Consider the following 21,243-nt stretch of genomic DNA (forward strand, 5'->3'; position numbering starts at 1 on the left):
CTTTGCCTAACCACAGAGTGGGGGGTAGTAACCCCTGGCACATAGCGGCCATTCTCCACTCTTCCTCTCTGAAAGACAGGACTAGACTGCCACTGGTTCTCCAGCCTAGGGTCTACACCCTCAGGCGGACCAGGAGTCTCAGGGAAGGCTCTCCTCCCCCTACCTCTTCTCCTAGGGTTCCTCCTCCTCTGGCGAGGGGTACACCTAGAACGCCCTTCCAACCCAGGGTTTAACCCCTCAGGTTGTACCGGGGGCAGAGGTGGGCTCTCCCACCCTCTGCACCCCCTTCCAGAACCCTGCTCCCTACCAACTGGGGCGGTACCTCTGGAAGAAGAACTGGTCGGGACGCTGATTATAGACGTCCCACCCTTCAGGTCAGGCTGATCCTGAACCTGGCCTCCCAACCTCCGGCCTAGAACCTTTGGTGGAATAATTGCCTGGCACTCCAGGACTTCTGGGGATTTCCACTCCATCCCCCTGAGGCTATCAAAGGACACATATGTCAAGCGACTGTCTGTCTGGCGCTGATCTCCCGTCCCCTGTCCACCTGACAGTGCGCGGAGATCCCCCAGAACAGAAGTGGTGCCACCCTGGTCACTACACGGGATCCTAGCCCAACTGGGTAGTCCCTGACCCACAGGCTCTTCCACTGGGAAACTCATCCCCCAATCACTCCTCACACTGGACTCCTGTACCCTCCCTACCGGAGCGGTACTGCCAGACTCTAGAACCACAGGAGCCCTGGTTACAGGTGCTCCAGGTCCTCTACTCACCAGGAGATCTCCCTCAAATGGGCTAACAGGACAGCCTAGGTCCCCAACTTGGTGTTCCCTCATGGAACCATCCAAGTCCTGAGGCAGGGTTTTGTACGTCAGGGGACCCTCGGTCACCCTCTCACTCCTGCTCCACTGAGCCAGGCAGTGAGCCCCTACACCCTCCTCGCTATCCTGGGACCTAGCTGGGCTACACTGAGCCTCTTCCACCACGCTGGGCTGGAAGATACCTGACCCACTACTTTTGGAGTCACTCCCTAATGACTCTAGAGAACCTCTAGCCCTTTCCCAGCGCTCTGCTTCATCTCCAAGCTCAAATGGGGCAGACACCCCACACCCCAACAGGTGTTGGCGCAACCCCGGTGCACCACAATTGAGCAGGTGTTCTCTGAGAATCAGATCACACAGTTTATCATAATCACTTGCTGTGGAAATCCAATCAAACATTGCATCCTCACATCCATCCACAAACTCCTCCCAAGTCTGGTGAGACAGTTTCCTACTGCCCCTGAATTTCAACCTTAACTCCTCCTCCTGGGGAACAGGTACCAGACTGGGGGAACTGGGACTGGGATTTCCTACACTGGAATCTACATCGCTACTACCACTGGACTCAACCCTCCCTGGGGAGTCCAGAAAATTAAAACTGCGCGCAGGGGATAGTCTACCCTCCAGAGCTACCTTGCCTCTGGTGGAGGCCCTCTCAGCCTCCTCTACCCTCTCCCGCGCCAAGACCCACTCAGTCTCTCGCTGTTGCTTCCTGGCCTCCAGCTGCGCCATAGCCTGAGCATGCTCTAACCTGAGCTTCTCTAACGCCAGCTGGTGCTCCCTTTCTTTCCTCCTATCTTCCCACTCCTCTGGGGACAGGGAAAGGGATGAGGCGCTGCCTCCTACGCTGGACCCAGCAAGGGACGCCCTACCTATGGGGTCCTCACTCTCTACTGGCGTCCAGGTATTGTCATCCTCTACCTCCTCTTCTGACTCTTCCTCTGTACAGTACCTTTCTAACTCCTGCCTCTGGCGCCAAGCTAGCTCATAGGGATCACAAGCAGGCTCCATTCTGGCGGACGTTATGGTAACAATTATACAGGGAACCTAGGGGTCTGAGTTTCACACAGGAGCACAATTCACAAAAAGATTCAGCAAGCTCTCTAACCCAGAGAACTCACACTCACTTGCCTAGTGCCACACACCATTCATCCACACACACAACCCTCCCCTCGGACTGGTAAGGCAGTTTCTACCACCCCTGATTCCTCAACCTGACCACCACGTGACACAGGTACCAACTCTGGGCGCAGGGCGGGGGACAAATGTACAGGACACTATTACGCTGCCACCACTGGATCCCACCCTCTGGTGAATCCAGAAACACAATGCACTAAGGGGGATGATCTACCCTCCCGAGCTAGGGACACCTAACTCACAGTGCACAAAACCACATTTCCAAAGAAATGACAATTAAAAACAAACTTTAAAACAATCAGCCTCATGCATCAAGCCAAAATCCAGTCGGTAAAATACCGATTCGCTAATAGCTCCCGGTATTGAGTTAAAAATACCCAATCCCAATGCATCAACCCAAAAGCAAAAATCGCCATTTAAGGAATCCTTAAATAGCGATTCCTTAAATAGCGATAGCATTTAAGGAATCCCAAATTGAGATTCCTTAATTTAAGGAATCTCAATTTGGGATTCCTTAAATGCAATGCATGAAAGTTAAAAAATTAGCGAATTCGCTAATAGGGGGAGCAAATTACCATGAAGATGAACTGCATGGTAATTTGCTAAAAGTTTGAAAAATGCACTTTTGTGTATTTTTCAAAGTTTCATGTTGCGCACACACATGCCCTTAGAGCATGTGTGTGTGCAACATATGTGCACATATCAATTTCAGGGGTGCAATAGGGTGTCATTTTGACACCCTTGCACCCTTGAAATTGCATGAGCAATTTGCGAGAACCTACTGGTACTCGCTATTTGCTCATGCAATCTCCAATTCATTCCTATGGGCCTGGAGGCCCATAGGAATGATTGGGATGGCATTCCTTAATTGCTACTCGCAATTTGCTAGTAGCAATTAAGGAAAGTTAAGGAATCGCTATTTGAATAGCGATTCCTACATGCATAGCCTTTTGCTATTCCTTATTAGCGATTCCTTATTTTTCGCTAATAAGGAATCGCAAATGGCATTGTTGATGCATGTGCCCCAATAATCCCTATACCATGTGATTTATCTAAATGCAGAGTTTTGTAGTGCGGCCAGTTGCCGCTGCGGTACAGCGCAAACGCAAGTCCAAATCCCACCGCTGCCACCAATGTTAGAAATGGCGATTTCTGGTTGGCTAAGGCTTGCGCCAAAGTCAGGCAGAAACCACCACTCTAGTCAGGGCAAGGAAGTTACACGCCAAAGATAACCCCTGCTCACCCCCTTGGTAGCTTGGCACGAGCAGTCAGGCTTATCTCTGAGGCGATGTGTAAAGCGTTTGCGCGCGCACCCAGCAACAACACCCAAGGCCCACCACAAAGGAAACTCCACACAAGGTATTCTATAAAAATAGCCTTTGTATTATACACAACACATTAGATAAAAACACACACTCTACAATGTGCCAACAGGCACGGGCAGAATTTACAAGGGATTATATATACAGGGGACAGGGCCACCTGGACCACTGTCAGGAATTAGCACTTTTTAGAACATAGGAATAATACTGTAGTACAAAATAGCAAGGGTAGCACACAACCAGTAACTACTGGTAACCAGAAAGTACCACCTACGCAACCCTAACCACCTTAGGAAAATATTGCGCAGGGAATCAGGACCTCACTAGCACCACCTGTACTAGGGGGAAAACAACCACCTAAGTATCACAATACCTGTAGGGGTCTAAGCACATAAACACATGATGCATAACATTCAGAGGTGTAAAGCAAAGCACATGACGCATAAACACATTCAGAGGTGCAGGAAAGGAACAATGGCGCAAAAACTCACATTAGCCACCACCTGTGGCAGTCCCAGGCCAACTGGCCGTGAAGGGGCAAGGGCGCCCTGTGTCCAAATGTTAGGGCAAGGCTGCGCAAGCTGCGCCAGCCAACGTGTACCGGGGCACAACCTAAACGTGGCAGCTGCCCACTAAGTGCTGGGCAGCTGTATGGACTGAGGCCTGGGCACCTCTGGGCCCTCAGAACGATAAAGAAATGCCCCCGTTAGAGCCTCACCGGCTCAATAAACAAATGTGCCCCTAAAACGTGGTGGGAGCCTCGTGGGCTCTAGGCAACCAATGCGCCATCGTTGGAGTCCCTCTGGACTCGGGAATACTGCCCCAAACCGTTGGAGCCTTCACGGCTCTGAAACAAACAATATGCCCCCGGTCTTTGGAGCCTTCACGGCTCTGAAACAAAATGCCCCCGGTTGTTGGGGCCTTCACGGCTCTTAAGCAACATGCCCCCGAGTACGTGGGAGCCTCACTGGGCTCACGAACAGTGATGCCCCCGGTGGAGCGCACTCGCTCCGCACACAACACGAGGCTGCCCCCACTCACCGGGACTCCGTCGGCGCAGACGACACGCGGGGCTCTCGTCTCCACCCGGTCCCTCCTCTGGGACCGGGACGTCACTCACGAGGCAGATGCAGCGGGGCTCTCACCGGCCACGGGAGCCCCGCTTCTCCCTCGCTACCGTCCGCTTCCTTTCTTGTCCGCTTCGTGTATTCCGGACGAGGGCCCCGGGGCGCAGGGTAGGCTCCTGCCTGCTCCGGGGCAAAGACCAGCCACGATTCTCTGGAAGGAGGCGGGGTAGGCTCCCGCCCTCCTAGTTCCGACTCCGGTTGTCCCGGAGTCCCGCCCCCGGCCTGCCTGACTTCCTGCAAGCCCGGCCGCGGCGGTGATCTCGAAACTCGGCAACCAGAGGGGTAGGCTCCCTCGGTAGATGAGATATACGGCGGGGTGGGCACCCGCTGTAAGGATAATCAAATAAGCGGGGTGGGCACCCGCAAGCACACCACAATGCGGGGTGGGCACCCGCCAATTAAATAATTAAATGAGCGGGGAGGCTCCCGCTCGGTCGGTAGAGACGGGGCAAATGCCGGGTGGGCACCGGCTGGCAGTAATAAAGCGCTCCTGAGCGCTAAGGGCAAAGAAAAGCGCTTCCAGGCGCTTTGGGCACACAAATAAAACGCTCCCAGCGCTTCAGGGACAAAAGAACCACAAAGTCCCGCAAAGTTCTTCCCTGCATGCAGCAGGGCAGGGGTGGGGGGCAAGGCTGGACCCAGAGCCAGCTCACTGGGCCTCCAGGCAGGGAGGTAGTCCAGGTGGCGGTCCTCTGGTCCAGCAGCAGCAGCAGCAGCCCCCCTCAGGCAGGATCCTGGCAAAGAACAGTTTCTGTGGGGACACAGCCCCATTTTTATACAGGCAAACCCTTTGTTCTGGGTTCAGGGTGAGGGGGAAAACCAGTCGCAGCTGGTTGGGGAGCACCCTTGATGTGCTCAGCCCCTCACTCTATTCACTGGAAGGGCTAGGGTCGTCAGTCGCACCACAGGGGGCGGGGCCAGCATTGTGTTTGGAAAACCCTGTCCTATTCAGGACCCAGGTGGACTCCTCCCACCCATCTAGCTGCTGATCTCCCCATTCACCACTGGGTGACTCATCCTGACACTGGGGAATCCCTAGCCCGTCACATGACATGACCAGCCAATCACGCGACAGACACACTGCACACAGAAGTGCCCACTTCTAGAAGTGGCACTTCCACACTAGGTACATACACGCCGCACACATCATCGCGCAGCATTCACTCCCACGAGTCCGCACATACCAAACTCGGGCCTGCACACCCCACGCATCAGGAACTACTAGGGACACATACATTCCCCATGCATTCCTATGGGAGGGCAGGCCTATCTCACCACATGCACTCAGAGCCCGCACGCACTTTACCCTGGGACACAGGGAAAGTGCGCAGAAACCAAACAATCACCACACCAAGTCATCAGTAAAAAGAAAAAAGTTCAGGGGTGAACCTGCCAGAAGGGCCAAGTCCAACATGAGGCATTCCAAGGGTCATGGGAGAGCATTATCTCTAATCTTTGATGGCGGCATGCCGCCCTCGGGCTCCCTCAGTGCCCCTGCCGTGTGGCATCCCAAGGACACTGTGAGTGCCTCCCATCTATCTTCTAGTGAGTTCTTCACTTTTTTGCAAATTTATTTAGGTTAGCTCCGCCATGCTCCCTCTGGTTTCTCGATCAGAGGGAGCTCCCCCCAAACTACCCCTGCCTTGCCCTACCGTTATAGGAAACCCCTTTGCTCCAATACCCCCACAATATTCAGTAAAAACATATCCATGCCCACCCCTGTGAGGTGTACTCCGTCATCCATGTGGTACCCCGGGGATCTGAGGTTTATTATGAACCCATGCCTTACGAACCCCCATCCATTGGCCTTGCATACCTCGGCCATAGTAATATTGAGTTTCCTTCTGGATTTCTCCACTGCTCCCAGGTCTATTGCCCCCGCCAGGCTTTCCTCGCTATGATCTCTGAATAGATTATTTCCGTGGGGCGTGCCAGGCGCGCCACTGCCGTGAGGCCCTTCTGCATTTCTTCCAGGAGTGCCCTTCGCCCCATTGTTGTCAAGTCATTGCCACCCAGGTGGACCACCACCGCGTCTGGTTCGCTACCTCGCTGTAAAGCTTCCCGCACCGTGGGCTGCAGTTGTCCCCATTTCATCCCGGGGCACCCCAGCCATTCTATTTCAGTGTCCCACAGCCATATTCCGCCAAAGTCCCGTCTGGCCGCTGCCCGCCTTTGTGCCCGCGTCACGTAGGAGTGCCCCACGATCCACACCTTCTTCCGTGAAGTGTCAGGACCTGGAGAGGGGAGGGGGGGAGGAGTGTGGGCTTAGTACATCGTTGGGCGTATGTAGCGCTTGTATGCGCCGGACGCCCAGCGCCCTATCCCCTCTATTACCCCACCGTCCATTCTTAGTCCTGCCGCCATGGTGGCAGCCCATATTCTAAATGAATGTGACCCATATTCCCGAGCGGGGAGCCCCAATGCCCCCAGGGTCTTCCTCATTACTGCTATGAACTGAAAGCGGCTGAGGAACGACCCATCCCTATGCTGGAAAAGCGGCCCTTTCTTTCCTAGCCCGCTCTCTAGGTGCTCTTTTAGTAGACACACCGGGCAGTGAACAGCGTCCTTCGTGCAGTGTAATCTGGTCCATCTCCCCTTGCCTGCCTAGTCCGTCTTGGACCGCCGTAGCAGTATGTCCATGTGGCCTTTCTGCATGTCCACTTCCCTTCTGTGTATGCATGCCGATCCTGGGTCCACCACTGAAGGGGCTACCAATTCGCTGATCCTGTATGCCCCGAAAAATGCCACTGCAAACGCTGCCCGGAATAATGTGATTTCCTGTCTTGATGAGCAGATCCCGGCCAGGGCCCCCAGCATCTCCTGAAGCAATTTGAAGTGGATGAGACGCCTAGCGTCCTCTGTTGCCCGCTGTAGTCTACCCCACCCTCTCATAGCCATTCGATATTCAAACGCCTTAGTTGGGTCTTCCCGCCCTGCCATCTTTGTGTAGTGCGCTGTTGGACAGGCCTCACAGACGGCTCGCGCCCTCCCCGCTCGACAAGGCCAGGACTCCGGGCCACCTGGCATAACCCCGCGACCAGCACCTGTACCCTGTCCCCCGACGGACCCTCTGCCCTCGGACCCCTACTCATCACGGGGTCCAGCCCCACCGGCTTTCCCGGCCGGGTCAAGCCGCCATCTTGGACCCTGTACCACGCGGCCGCCTGGCCTCCCCTCGACCCTAACCCCGGGCCTGGCTGGCCCCGACATCCCGGCACCACTATCCACCCAGGAGGTGAGCGGACCACTTGGCAGGTCAATGGGAGACCGAAGTGTCAAGGGCTCTCCCCCGCCAGGTGCCGATCGCTCCCAGCTCCCCCAGGCACTGGCTCCACCCCCTGCTGGGTGTCTGGACACCTTCATCCCGGACCCTCCGACCTCCAAGTGCGAGGGTCCGGACATCAAAGGGCACCAGCCCTATAACTGAGGCAGCTCCGGAGCAGGAAGGCAGTTGTATCCTGGAGTCGAGAGACACCGAGTGAACTCAACCCTGACGGTCTACTGGCGCTGCCGTAGCCCGCTCTTGTGAACCATCGTCCTGCCTGCTGGCGCTGCCGCGGCCTTCTGCAACCTTCATCTTCCTGGGACCTGCTGGCGCTGCCGCGGCCCGTTGTACCGACCACCCTCACCGGGACCTGCTGGCGCTGCCGCGGCCCTCTGCAACCTTCATCTTCCTGGGACCTGCTGGCGCTGCCGCGGCCCGTTGTAACGACCATCCTCACCGGGACCTGCTGGCGCTGCCGCGGCCCGTTGTATCGACCATCCGCACCGGGACCTGCTGGCGCTGCCGCGGCCCATACCACCTAACCACCAAGCTCGAGGATTGTGAGCTCATCACCATCTCATCCGAATTACCTGATTGGTAAATAGACTGTCCCGCTACCCCCTTCCCTACCTTACGAGACTCTAATCGAGGGGACCCCTGAGTCCAGACCTCCTTGTACCATTTTACCGTACCTTAAATAAGTGCCTATAAAGATCACTGAACCTTATCCGTGTGTGGTATTTGTCTGTGGGGGGGAAGTTACTTGTCTGTACGATCGCTGGAGACGGCTCTCCCCGGAGACCTCTCCTCCTGACCCCGGCCGACCCTCCCGGTCCGTCTACCTTTTCTAACATTGGTGGCAGCGGCGGGATCCGAATCAACGCGTAATCGTACAGAGAGTAGCTCACCCCACGACAAAGCACGATGTCGACCAAAGATAGCAGCCCCACCGAGAAGTTCCAAATGGAGAAACTAGAGGAGTACAACCACCGCGAACTGAGACAATTTTGCATAGAACTTGGCATTGCTACCACTGGCCTGAGTACCAAGGATGACCTAAAGCACGCCCTTGAGTCGTGGACAGAAACGGGGGTCGCAAGACCCTCCGACCAAAGCAGCGTCACACCAGACCAAAACAGCGTTACACCAGAGGGGAACGCCACGACTCCCGAGGAGCGGGGAACGGGCCTCTCACCGGAGGAGATACGAGAAAGAGACAGAGTCAGACTGCACGAATTAGAGATGGCACGACTCAAAATGGATGGGGAGCTCAAGTTAGCTGAACAGAAACTCAACCTCGAGCATATGCGGATTCGAGAGGAGCGAGAAGAAAAACAGAGACAGAGAGAGCTGGAAGAGAAAAAGATAACGCTCGAGCACGAGCGCCAATTGGCGGAGATAGAACTGCGCAAACAGCATAAGGACTTGGGGGTGCCTGAAAGACCACACACCCCGGGACCAACTGAGAAAAAAGTTCACATCCCCAAGGATGTGGTCCGCGAGTATGTCCGAGAAGACGACATACAACAATGGTTTAAGGCCTATGAGATCGCAATGACCTCCCACCGGATCGACCGGAGTGATTGGGGAGCCGGACTTTGGGGGAGATTTATCAACGAGGGTCGCGATGCCCTGCTGCAGCTCCCCGATCACCAAATGTCGTCCTACGACCACATGAAGGCTGCCCTCCTCACCCGCTACGGCCTCACGCCCGAGATGTACCGCCAGAGGTTCAGGGATTGCACCCGGATCCCAGGTACCACTTGGGTGGAATACGTGAACTATTTCAGCCGGGCCTTCGAGGGTTGGATCAAGGGAAGTCAGGTCACCACCTACGAACAGCTCTTCAACCTCATGGTATGGGAACACCTGTCAAACAACTGCTTCGTCGAGCTCCGGCAGCACCTACTCGACAGTAAGCTGACTGACCCCCGGCAGCTCGCCGCCGAAGCTGACCGGTGGGAGAGCACCCGAGTGGGCCGGAAAGGGCCACACGACCAGAACAGAAGCAACCAAGGCCAGCACCGTCCTCGGGGAGGAGGAGGAGGCCAAGGGCGGGGGAGAGACGCCTTACCAGCAACAACCGTGGCCAGCACCCCGCCGCCGGCCGGCCGGGGCAACCCCCCGTTGCGGCCTGGGTACCGAGCCAACGTCACGTGCCACAGATGCCAGCGACTAGGCCACTACGCCAACAATCCGAACTGCCCGCTGAACCAAACGCCCAAGCCCCGCCAGGTAGCTGCCGCTGCCCTGGGGGAGGAGCAGTCGTTGGAGGGTCCCGAGGAGTGTGAGCCAGACCAGCAAGGGTGGGAACCGGCCGCCATGGTCCTGGCATGCTTAGGGGGAAGAGACATGGTTCCGCGGGCTCCCCTACCCGCCAACACCAGGAAATACGGTCAGTGGGTGACCATTAATGGACAGAGAGCTGAGGCCTTGCGCGACACCGGCACCAGCGTGACGGCCGTCCGCTGTCACCTGGTGAAGCCCGAGCAGATCTTGCCGAACATTCTCTGCCCCGTCCGCTCGGCAGATAACTCTGAAAGCATGTGCAAGATGGCCTGCGTCCCGTTTGAATGGGGAGGGGTCTCCGGCCTACTGAAAGTGACGGTCCGGGACGATGCCCCCGTGGACTGCCTCCTGGGGAATGACCTCGAGAGTTCCCCGTGGGCCACCGTCGAGAGAAGAGAGCACTTGGGGATGCTGGGCCTCCCGGACTGGGCCTGCATAACCACCCGATCCATGGCCGGCCGGGCCGCCCCCCGATCAGAAGAAACCGAATGGCCGGCACCTCCGCCCCCGGTTGCCCCCGTAGAGGACAACGGCGAGGCCGACCTCCCAGACCCGGCCCCCGAAGAAAACGCGCAACCCCAGGACCTTCCGGATCTGGCTCAGTGGCGGCAAGAAGGGGGGCCCACCCAAGAACAGTTCCGCCAGGAGCAAAAGACCTGTCCGTGTGCCCTGCAAGATAAGTGGACGGGGCCCTTCAAAGTGGTCGAGCGCAAAAGCCCCGTCACTTATCTCATCGACCTGGGGACCTCCCGGAACCCCCTTCGGGTCCTCCACACCAACCGGCTCAAACCGCACTTTGTGCGCTCCGAACTAAGCCTCTTGATGGCTACGGACAGTAGCACAGAAGAAGACTCCGAGCCCCTCCCGGATCTCCTGCAGACTCAAGAGAAGGACGGGTCCGTGGATGGGGTCCGGCTCTCTGACGCCCTCACTACGGAGCAACGACAGGACTGCCGGGACCTCCTGCTGCAGTTCGCTGCCCTGTTCACCCTCACCCCCGGGGTCACCCCCTGGTGTTTGCACGACGTAGACACCGGGGACAGTCCCCCTGTCCGGCACCGGGCCTACCGCGTACCAGATCGGGTACGGGCCTGCATACAGGAGGAAGTGGCCAAGATGCTCACGATCGGGGTCATCGAGCCCTCGGACAGTCCCTGGTCCAGTCCGGTCGTACTAGTCCCCAAAGCCGCTGCCCCCGGCACCGCACCTGAACTGAGATTCTGCGTCGACTACCGGGGCTTGAACGCTGTCACCCGGACCGACGCTCATCCCATCCCCCGAGCAGACGAGCTGATCGACCGGCTGGGGGCCGCCCGCTACCTTAGTATCTTCGACCTAACGGCGGGCTACTGGCAAATCGGCCTCACACCCAGGGCTCAGGAACGGTCGGCCTTCTCCACCCCCGATGGCCACTATCAATTTAAGGTCATGCCCTTTGGCATGAAGAATGCCCCCGCCACGTTCCAACGCCTTGTGAACCAGGTCTTGGCGGGGCTTGAAGAATTCAGCGCTGCCTACCTGGACGATATCGCTGTGTACAGCCGCCACTGGTCCGACCACCTCCGTCACCTCCAAGAGGTCCTACAAGCCCTCCAGCGGGCCGGCCTCACCATTAAGGCCGGCAAGTGCCAGATTGGCCAAGGGTCTGTGACCTACCTTGGGCACCAAGTGGGGAGCGGGCTGGTGGCCCCCCTACAACTTAAGATTGCTGCCATCCAGTCCTGGCAGCCCCCCGTCACCCAGACCGAGGTCCGAGCCTTCTTGGGGCTCACCGGCTACTACCGGCGGTTCGTGAAGGAATACGGCAGCATCGTGGGGCCCCTCACGGGTCTCACATCCAAGAACCAGCCAAAGCGGGTCAATTGGACTCCTGACTGTCAAGCGGCCTTCGAGGAGTTGAAGGCCGCCCTGTGCACCGCCCCGGTGCTCCAGGCCCCCGATTACAGTCGGGAGTTTGTGGTGCAGACCGACGCCTCCGACCACGGCATCGGAGCCGTCCTCTCTCAGTTGAACCCCGAAGGTCAGGACCAGCCGGTGGCCTTCATCAGTCGACGTCTCCTGGCCCGAGAACAGCGTTGGAGCACCATCGAGAGGGAAGCCTTCGCAGTGGTGTGGGCCCTCAAAAAGCTCCGGCCCTATCTCTTCGGTACCCACTTCCGGGTACAGACCGACCATCGACCCCTGCAATGGCTGATGCAGATGCGGGGGGAGAACCCAAAACTCTTGCGCTGGTCCATTTCCCTGCAGGGAATGGACTTCACTGTGGAGCACCGACCGGGCCGAGACCACGCCAACGCGGATGGCCTGTCCCGCTTTTTCCGCCTCGACGAAGAGAGTCCCCAAGGGGATGGGTGACTCTCCCCGCCTTCAGCTGGGGGGGACGCATGTTGGACAGGCCTCACAGACGGCTCGCGCCCTCCCCGCTCGACAAGGCCAGGACTCCGGGCCACCTGGCATAACCCCGCGACCAGCACCTGTACCCTGTCCCCCGACGGACCCTCTGCCCTCGGACCCCTACTCATCACGGGGTCCAGCCCCACCGGCTTTCCCGGCCGGGTCAAGCCGCCATCTTGGACCCTGTACCACGCGGCCGCCTGGCCTCCCCTCGACCCTAACCCCGGGCCTGGCCGGCCCCGACATCCCGGCACCACTATCCACCCAGGAGGTGAGCGGACCACTTGGCAGGTCAATGGGAGACCGAAGTGTCAAGGGCTCTCCCCCGCCAGGTGCCGATCGCTCCCAGCTCCCCCAGGCACTGGCTCCACCCCCTGCTGGGTGTCTGGACACCTTCATCCCGGACCCTCCGACCTCCAAGTGCGAGGGTCCGGACATCAAAGGGCACCAGCCCTATAACTGAGGCAGCTCCGGAGCAGGAAGGCAGTTGTATCCTGGAGTCGAGAGACACCGAGTGAACTCAACCCTGACGGTCTACTGGCGCTGCCGTAGCCCGCTCTTGTGAACCATCGTCCTGCCTGCTGGCGCTGCCGCGGCCCTCTGCAACCTTCATCTTCCTGGGACCTGCTGGCGCTGCCGCGGCCCGTTGTAACGACCATCCTCACCGGGACCTGCTGGCGCTGCCGCGGCCCGTTGTATCGACCATCCGCACCGGGACCTGCTGGCGCTGCCGCGGCCCATACCACCTAACCACCAAGCTCGAGGATTGTGAGCTCATCACCATCTCATCCGAATTACCTGATTGGTAAATAGACTGTCCCGCTACCCCCTTCCCTACCTTACGAGACTCTAATCGAGGGGACCCCTGAGTCCAGACCTCCTTGTACCATTTTACCGTACCTTAAATAAGTGCCTATAAAGATCACTGAACCTTATCCGTGTGTGGTATTTGTCTGTGGGGGGGAAGTTACTTGTCTGTACGATCGCTGGAGACGGCTCTCCCCGGAGACCTCTCCTCCTGACCCCGGCCGACCCTCCCGGTCCGTCTACCTTTTCTAACATGCGCTACCGCACTTAAATGTGCTTGGGCCCATGCTTTCAACTTTCCTTCCAGGAAGGCCCAATCAATGAATTCTAGGACTTCCTTCTGAGTGGCCCATTGACCCTTCTTTAGCCCTGTCTTGCCCCTGAATGTCTCCCAGCATTTCCTGTAACGGATGTTGGTCTTAGGGGCCAGTGCGTTGTCCAGTAAAAACCTCAACCCGGTTACACCCATGCCCATGCTTCCTCCGGCATCGGGGTCATCCTTCTGTCTGCGCCTGGGGCCAGCTTCCTGAATTTTTCCCACTGAAAACGAGAAATGGCATCCGCAACTAAGTTTTCCACTCCCGGAATGTGTCTTGCCCTCAGTGCTATGTTGCCTTTCAATTGGCAGCACACTAGTTTCCGCAGCAGGGTCGATACTGCTGGGCATCGCGCAGCTCCCGTGTTGATTGCTTGCACAGCTGCCTGGTTGTCAGACTATAGCGTGATTTGTCTATTTGCTAGTTGGGGGGCCCAGATGTGGAAGGCTACCGCTATGGGGAAGAGCTCTAACAATGGTATGTTTGTGGTTAGCCCGGATGCGTGCCAAGCCTCCGGCCATTCCCCCGCCGACCAAGCATTCCCTTCTTCCTTTGTCCCAAATGCGGGGAGGGGGGATGCGTGTTTCCAATAGGGCCGTGTGTCCCCTTTTATCCACCCCCCCTGGCCCCTCCGCTCGCCCCTGATTGGGGGGGCTTGTTAACGCCAAAGGGGGCCAATCCTGGCCCCCGTCGGCCTAGCCTCTATGCTAATGTGGAAGGGGGGGCGGGCGGGAGAGGGCCTCCTCCCACAGATGGCGTTTTGCCCGGGCCTCTACTGGGTCCGGCTTTGCCTACCCGGCCCGGGTCCTGAGTTCAGGTACCGACAGCCCCTGCAAATGTCACAGTGTCCCCAGAGAGCATGCGAGTGACACACATGGCCAAGTGTCACACATCATGCACAAAAAAACACAACATGAGTGGTAAAGTTGCATATATGTATTATAACAGCTACATACATTGCAGGGTCAGCTGCATGCAACATTGTCACTGTTTTTGCATTTAACATATAGTATGTTGTTTAAGTGCAGGATTTAGAAAGCAGGATAGCATTAGGAAATCCAGAGTGGTGTGGTGGTGGAGAGGGCTGGCAAGAATGTTGCCTGGCATGAGGAAGCATTACGGGGCAAATTTACTAAGATTTTACACTGTGTTTGCATCACAAAAGTGACACAAATTGGAGCAAAATCTTTTTGTTTGATTTCCTTTCCAATGCTAAACTTGTTTAGTGCTAGAAATAATGTGAAAGTAACTCAAAGCAGCGCATCATGCTGCTTTACATTACTTAGCGCCAAGGGGGTCTACCATGGGTGGTGCGTGGGCGTTCCCATGCAACCACAAAAGGTTTCTGACGCTAAATCTAATTTACTAAATAAAATAGACAGGGTTTAGTGTCAGAAAATAGCGCACCCTTCAACCAGGCGCTATGAAGGAGAAAAGTATTTTTTCTCCTTTATTTTCTGACTTTGCATGTGTGCTGCACTGTACAGCACACATGCAAAGTGGGAAAATGTTCAAAATTAGTCTACGCATAGTATTTTGTACTGGAAGGGTATCCTTCAAGTACAAAGCCTATGCTAGGCTCACGGAGACACACTTGCACCCTGGTGCAAAGGTGTCTCTGTGGCTCCCTGCAGCTTCAGCAGTGGCGGTAGGGAGAGGGGAGGAGAGAGCCATATTTCAGTAAATGTGGTACCCTCCTGATCTCTCCTGCACATGCATCGCAGGACAGCATTTGTGGCTGCCGCACTGCGCCTGTGCAAAATCTGTAAATCTGCCCCTGAATGCTCTCCTGTGCCTTAACCGTGGGTCAGGTGGGGGCAGGGAAACAGGTCCTGACAAGTGCTTTAACCAGCGGCGTTTTTTGCGTCCGGGAAACCTGGGTGTGTGAGCACGTGCCAATTGACAATTAAGCAGCGGGAATTCCACATGGTAATTCTGCTCCTGAAAGCTTGTAATTGGGATTCTGTGTTACTCAGCCCACTGGGTTAACTGAGGAATGACAATCTTCACAGAAGGGAAAATGCCAGGGTCAGACTGGGAACCCAAAGCAGCCCTGGCAATTTTGTAGGACCAGCCCCCGCCCCCCAGGGGCATGGGGAGTGCAGGTGTAATACACAGCTGCATTTGTTACTGGTGGCCGATATTGCTGTACCTCTGCAAAATCAGCCCCACCAACAAAAAAATCTGACCCCACCCTTCCAGCCTTCTGGAAAAGTGCTCGATGCCCGCTATGGCTAGCCCGACCCTGGAAAATGTAAATTCCATCACTAGAAATAGGTAAACTCTTTTAACGCAACCCTAAACTTGAATTAAATCCCAATTTCTGGTTTGTATATTTGGTGTAATTATTGTTTTTCTTTAGGGTCTGCTTTATTTCCATACTTTCAGCCCATTGGAGGGTTGGTTCAAGTAGATGTGTTGCAGGAAGAGTGAAGCTGCGTGCATGCCAATGCCGCATGTGCCGCGCGAGCAATGCCCACCATTCACTTTAGAACTGTATGGAAAATACATTGAGCCGGTAGCATGCTCAACTCTAGTATGTGAAGCCGCACCTCACATACAAATTTCACACTGATGTCTGCTTACGTTTTTACACTATAATGCGGGTAATTTTCATAGAAATTGTGCATATTTTGGATTTAGCAAATTGTGCAGTTGTGCTCAACTCCCTAAAATCTGGAAAATGTGCTGATATAACACATAAAATGTCTGTTAAAATGCAATCAGATAACACTGTCTGCCATCTTCTCGCTAGAACCCAGAGCTGTTCACAATATTAGCAAACCTAGGGGCTTATTTACAAGAGGCCTGCGCCACCAGAGCGTCACTTTTTTTGACACTCCGGCAGCACAGGCCTCTCCATCATATCTATGAGGCGACGCAAAGCCACTCTGTATAGCCTCGTAGATATGGAGTGAGGCAAAGCAGCGCAAGTAGTTACGTTGCCTTAGTTGGTGCCAGAGAGGCATTCCGTGGCTGCGGCGGTGGGTTTATCCCATGAAGCACCTATGGTTTCTGACGCTGCCCCAGATTTTCTTAATCAAGTAGACCTGGAGCAGCGCCAAAACGTTACGCCTCCCCAGAGCAGGCATAACGAGGAGAAATATTTTTATTTCTCCTACTTTTTTCCACTTTCCTTGTGTGCTGCGTTCTGCAGCACACATAGAATGTGGAAATCGTCTTGTTGGATTGTCAAAAACAATCCTGCATGCAACGCAGACACCTTTGCACCATGGTGCACAGGTGCCTGCTTTGGCGTTAGGCAGCAAATTGGGCATCAGCGCAGGAGGAAAGGACAGAATGCCCCGTGTTTCATAAATACAGTGCATTCCTGCCCTTTCACATTAGCGTCGGGCAACGCAGCAGGAAGACTTTTGATGTTGCCCGAAGCCAATTCCCCGTAAAGGAGGGCCCCAGTGTCTATCCTCTCATTCATTTATGGTTGACTTTCCAGTGGCATCTCAGCAAAGGACAGTTCCTGCAATACTCAACTACACTCTTACTTGCTCCAGACGTGTAGTACTAGCAAAATATCCAAACTAATGTGGGTGAAGAAGGGAATTCAGGCGCACAAGGACATTGTAACCAAAATATCAATCAATCAATGAATCAATCAATCATGAAATTTATATTGCGCACTACTCACCCGGATGGGTCTCAAGGCGCATGGGGGAGGGGGTCTGCTACTGCTCAAACAGCCAGGTCTTGAGCTGTCTCCTGAAGGCGAGGTGGTCCCGGGTCAGTCGCAGGTGGACGGGCAGGGAGTTCCATGTCTTAGCCGCCAGGTAGGAGAAGGATCTTCCTCCGGCGGTGGTTCTCTGGATGCGAGGGACGACGGCGAGGGCGAGGTTTGCAGATCGTAGCTGGCAGGTGGGCGTGTAGAAGGTCAGGCGGTCGTTGAGGTATCTTGGGCCCAGGTCGTGGAGGGATTTGTGAGCGTGGGTGAGGAGTCTGAACGTGATCCTCTTGTTGACAGGGAGCCAGTGCAGGTCTCTCAGGTGGCTCGAGATGTGGCTGCGTCGGGGGACGTCCAGGATGAGACGGGCGGAGGCATTCTGGATACGTTGAAGTCTTTTCTGAAAATATTCGTAACCCCAACAGTCAGCAGTGCTACAAGAGTGGGGATGTCAACCCCCATCCCCCAAAATAGGCAAACAGAACAAATACTCTGGTACATGCAATATTTGAGTGCAAAGAGAGAAGTACTCCGGTTGTCTGCCACCTTGCGCCAGATCTTCTTTTTAATCGAATATTATACACCAGCCTCGCACCAGCCAACACGTGTTTCGTCCTCAGGGTAAGTCACCCTATGACTTTTTCAGGGCTGCAGTGTCTTGCTGTATTCTTCAAACAATAAATGACTGTGTCCACGATATCCAATCCATGTCAGCTATAACCAACTAATATATAAAAGAAAGGTGTATAAACATCCAGCTGTCCAATAATAGAATACCGCCTCCCGAGTGTGGTCAGGAGTCTCCCAGCATAGCGTCTCCGTGTCGGTTACTCCGGCTCACACGCGTGGACAGCCGGATGTTTATACACCTTTACTTATATATATTCGTTGATTGGGGTCAAAAACATTGATACGCCCTTTGTGACTTGCAAACAGGTAGAGAATAGCTCTTTCATGTCCACTCCTGTTTGCGACACAGAAAGGGTTGCACAATCCCTTGCATGAATCGGAAATACTTTTCCGACTGATAAAAGATTTTTACACCTAGTGAAAAAGTGTTTTGCAGCGGCAAAGCCTGTTTCTCAGACTTTGTAACCTTAAAAGTCTTTTTGACATGAGGCCCCTAGATACATAGTGGAATATTTACATAGTTGCACGCATATACTGTTGCATAACTACATAGGTGGTATAGAAGCAATAGGAAATTTGCATAAGTCCGTGGTTGCACGGCGACATATAAGACTTAACTACATAGGTGCATTGCTAGTTGAAAGAACGTGTATTTCCAAAATCAAGGGAAACCCAGGGGTATAAAGGGACCATGGGTATAAGTATTTTAAGGAACAAGCGTCCCTTACAGTAAGATACCATAAAACATATTTCATAGAGATAAAATGAAATCTATGTCACGCATCCAAATGGAAATTGAAATGCATTTATTAAAACATATAGGGGCACATCCATCATGCCTGCATTTTGCGATTCCCAAATAGTGAATTTTACTGATTCCTCAACAGTACCTAATAGCGATTCCGCAAATAGTGAATCGCTATTAGGTAATGTGACTCCATTCCTTCCTATAGCCCTAAAGGCCCACAGGAATGAAAGGTATTGCATTCGCTAATTGTGATTACCAAATTGGTAATCACAAATAGGGAATGCACAGTCAAGGCTGCCCGGGGGCCTAAGCCCCCCCTGAGCACCCCGATAAAAATGCAAGGGTGCACATGTAAAGCACACACATGCCCTAAGGACATGTGTGTGCTACATGGCACTTTGAAAAATACATTTTTGTGCATTTTTCAAAGTATGCATATATTACCATCAACTTGAAGTTGATGGTAATTAGCGTTTCCTAAATGCATTTAGGAAAGGCTTGTTGCATCTGCATTAGGGAATCACAAATTGCAATTCCCTATTTGCATTTGCAATTTAAGGAATCACAAAAAATTGCGATTACCTACATTGCGAATTGCCCAAAAATTACATTCACCAGAAAAGGTCATTTTGCGAACGGAAACGGATGATTTTTGCGAATTGCACTGTTTGAGATTCCAAAATGGCTTGATGCATATGCCCCATAACGCATTAATGAAGTGGGAAACACAAACAGAAAGAAGACAACACAAGCAAAAACAACTTCAAGGATCAGACATTCTTTTTTTTCCCTGATATATGCTTTAAAGGCCTCCCACAGAACACCCTGCGTTGAAACAGACCCTGTGTTGTGAGTGAAGTATTCCACTATTGCCGTGCTCAGCTCCGCTTTAAAGACTGCATCTGGGGGGAGGAGCCTAGCGCGCAACCAAGATGGCCGCATAGGCTTACGGCTCTCGAGGGCCTCCGCAACCTCCCACGTCTATCCTGACTAAATCCTGGTAAATCTGACGGGCTTTTGCTGATGCATTCGCGCTGAGGTGCCACCCGTTTTCCAAATTCAGATCGGACGCCGGGAACCCGAATGGTTGCCCTCCGAAGTTTGCGGCCTGCTATTGCCTAGGTCCCGATCTCGAGTTGGTGAGGTGCCCGGGTACGAAGTGAACAACAGCGGCATGCTGGGCTTGACTTGCCGCGTACCCCGCACTTTCACTTTCGTTTTCAAGTCTGTTTTTTGAGATCGGCTGAGGGACCTTGGTGTTTCAGAGGAGCGCGGACGGCGGAGTGTCTGGCCTGATTTTCGGGCTATACACGGACTTCCTGTCTGCGATTGCAGTGTTCGATTGAATTAGCCAACTGGTCCCTGTCCCTGGCGCTGGCGGGTGCCAACCTTGGTGGCCTCCGAACGATGGCGGCGAGACTAGACGGAGACAAGTCGAAACCCAAGTCAACCCGGAGGGGATCCTATGCTCAGGCCAACAACATGGATCGTTATGCGCAGCTAAAGGGATCCCCCAGTGGCTTGCATAAATCGCCTGAGAGGTCTAAAGAGGTCTCGGGCCCATCGTCAGAATTGACCCTGCAGGACGTCATGGGCGCCATTGAGGAGATGAAGGCTGCTGTGGGTCAGCGGTTTGATACCCTGGCACATAAATTGGACGCGGTCCTGATCGATGTGAATTTAGTCAGGGCAGACCTGTCCAAAACCAACGAGCGGGTCGACTCCTTGTCTCAAGCGGCGTCGAGCCTAATTGTGGATGTGGCCGCCCTGCAGACGGAGGTCCGTAGGTTGCGGCTTGCCAGTGACCAGACGGATCGTCGACTTGAGGACTCTGAAAGCAGGGCTAGACGGAACAATGTTCGTATCATCGGAGTGCTGGAAAGATCGGAGGAATCTGCTGCTGATCTTTTTGTGGAGGATCTGGTGATCAATCGTCTCGCGCCCAAGGGATTGAGCAAGTTCTTTGCGGTGGAGCGGGCCCACAGGATTCCGGGTGGTGCGCCGAAAGTGGGTGCTCCCCCGCGGCCTATAATCGCCCGACTTTTTAACTTTCGGGATAGAGATGCTATCCTTCAGGCGTCGAGGGTGGCCGGGCCGCTGAAGTTTGAGAACTCCAATGTCAGCTTTTATCCGGACTTCACGCAAGTGGTCCAGAAACAGCGGCTGGGATTTTTGGGTGTCAAACGGCGCTTGAGGGACATGGAGCTGAAATATGCGATGTTATTCCCGGCGAGGTTGCGGGTTGAGTTCCAGGGTCGTTCCCACTTTTTTGACCGGCCGGAAACGGTTGGAGACTGGTTGGATGCCCTGCCGCGGGGACAGGATCGAGACAGTCGGACGGCGGAGAGCGGACGGGATGTGGTGGAGCAGGACTAGAACTTGGTTCCTGGCGATGGACTAGACTGGCGATGTTTTGTACCTTGGCTCAATTGCTGGCACACCATGCCCTTCAAATGCCTGGGGGTTGTGGGGAGCTTATTGGGGTCTTTTCCTCCTTCTGGGGTTCTTTTTGTGGTATATGTTAGTGCGACAGGCACACTGCAAGTTGGGGGGGCTGTTTGGGCTCAAGCAGGGGTGCAGGGAGGTGGGAGTTGTGGTTCTGGGACTGTGGGGGAGGGGGGTTGTTGGGGATTGTTGTTTTTTCGTTTTGCAAGGCAATGTGAAGTTTTCTGCTGACTTCTCCGGGTTGTGCTCTCCGGGATGTGGGTAT

Source organism: Triturus cristatus, chromosome 11 (assembly GCF_964204655.1).
Source record: "Triturus cristatus chromosome 11, aTriCri1.1, whole genome shotgun sequence".
In the NCBI taxonomy this organism is placed as follows: Eukaryota; Metazoa; Chordata; class Amphibia; order Caudata; family Salamandridae; genus Triturus; species Triturus cristatus.